A 2,341-nucleotide genomic window follows, 5' to 3' on the forward strand; every position below is an offset into this window, starting at 1 on the left:
AGATATCTAGTTTGAGAAACACTAGTTTGTGGCAATCGACATAAACAGTCCATATGCACGTTTAGCTTTAATGTTCAGATTATTGATGTGTGGCTCAATGCCCCTGCTGGACTGTAAGACATCCAGCATTTGGACTCACTAACATATTTGACGTAAAAATGGTTACCGTGGTGCAGAGATTACCTGGACCAATCAGATACCGCGTTCTCATTCGGGTATTCTCTCTCTCTCTGCTATCTGTGAATCTCTTCAGTTCAGTGAATCTCAGTTTTTCAGATCTTTACTTCATAAATAAGTAACCATCTGAAGTTGAAGTCAGCAGGGTGGGTATCTACATCTCGCTCATTATTGTCTGAGAATTTCACTAAACGACAACATGCATAGCTGCTACAGACCAGGTGTTTTATAGATAATAAAGATGAATAAACTTCTGCCTGTGGTTAGAAATGTCATGGTAATGTTGGGCTTTCGGTGAGTTGTTTAAACTGTTTTTTTTTTTTTTTCTGGGGCAGAATTGAGAACATCTTTAATAAAGGGGGAACAAGAATTTTAAAGTTTCTTTCAAAATTATACATGATATTTATATCCAGGGTGCGATTTGTCAAAAAACCAGAAGGGGGGATGGGGTTTTTTAATCATGAAACGTCACAAAATTAAGGTAACAATAGGCTAACAGCTCAATAACATCCGATGATATCAAATGAATAACACTAAATGAAAACGAACACTAAACCAGAGATAGTAAATTCATCTTCCTATCTCTCTGACTAAATACACGAACACTAACACACAACAAAGTTCGCATTGCTTGTCGCGTTGCTGTGATGTTTCTCTTCCTCGGGATTAAATGGACTCGAAAATCACTAAAATACATGAATACTAAATGAACAGTTTGCTCTGATGGCGCAGTTCACATTGTGCCCAGCTTTCCGATTTAAACTGTTTTTTTTCTCATCCTTATACTTCCTGTTTCATGGACTGTAACGGATTTGCTTATTTAGTAATTTTAATACAGAATTTACTTTGAAGGGCGGCACGGTGGTGTAGTGGTTAGCGCTGTTGCCTCACAGCAAGAAGGTCCTGGGTTCGAGCCCCGTGGCCGGCGAGGGCCTTTCTGTGTGGAGTTTGCATGTTCTCCCCGTGTCCGCGTGGGTTTCCTCCGGGTGCTCCGGTTTCCCCCACAGTCCAAAGACATGCAGGTTAGGTTAACTGGTGACTCTAAATTGACCGTAGGTGTGAATGTGAGTGTGAATGGTTGTCTGTGTCAATGTGTCAGCCCTGTGATGACCTGGCGACTTGTCCAGGGTGTACCCCGCCTTTCGCCCGTAGTCAGCTGGGATAGGCTCCAGCTTGCCTGCGACCCTGTAGAAGGATAAAGCGGCTAGAGATAATGAGATGAGATGAATTTACTTTGAAATTATAATCAGACACTCCAACGCCCCCCCTAAAAAAAAAAAAAAATCGGCCGTGAAAAAGGCAGCATCCGCCAAAAGGCGCGCTGTTTGCATCCCTGTATAGAACGCAAAGATATTGTTATTATCTACAATGTATCTATTTGCGGCGGCACAGTGGTGTAGTGGTTAGCGCTGTCGCCTCACAGCAAGAAGGTCCTGGGTTCGAGCCCCGGGGCCGGCGAGGGCCTTTCTGTGTGGAGTTTGCATGTTCTCCCCGTGTCCGCGTGGGTTTCCTCCGGGTGCTCCGGTTTCCCCCACAGTCCAAAGACATGCAGGTTAGGTTAACTGGCGACTCTAAATTGACCGTAGGTGTGAATGTGAGTGTGAATGGTTGTCTGTGTCTATGTGTCAGCCCTGTGATGACCTGGCGACTTGTCCAGGGTGTACCCCGCCTTTCGCCCGTAGTCAGCTGGGATAGGCTCCAGCTTGCCTGCGACCCTGTAGAAGGATAAAGCGGCTACAGATAATGAGATGAGAGATGAGTATCTATTTGCTGGGGACGTTCGTGAACATCAAAGCTGCCACTTCGGGTCATTTTGAAAGTGAGTGCAATGTAGACCATAGAAAACTGTGTCACAACATGCCTGTCATGTCAACTTTTTTTTTGGTTTGTTTGTTTTATTGACTGGGTTGTCCCCGAGGATTTTTTTTCAGCAGAGATAAAAACCAGAGGGAGGAATGATCCCCCCCCCCAGCAAATCGCACCCAGTTTATATCCATGATGAGTGTCTGTAAACTTATGGCCACAATTATGGAAATAAGTGGGGGAAATGCAGAAACCGTATATGGCTGTAGTTTTGAGTAAGTTTGTAATTTTAACTTTAAAAAAAAGCCGAGCGTTTTTCATAGGGACGGTGTTTTCTAATATTTACGGTTTTGGATGGTGA

Source organism: Neoarius graeffei, chromosome 8 (assembly GCF_027579695.1).
Source record: "Neoarius graeffei isolate fNeoGra1 chromosome 8, fNeoGra1.pri, whole genome shotgun sequence".
Taxonomy (NCBI): Eukaryota; Metazoa; Chordata; class Actinopteri; order Siluriformes; family Ariidae; genus Neoarius; species Neoarius graeffei.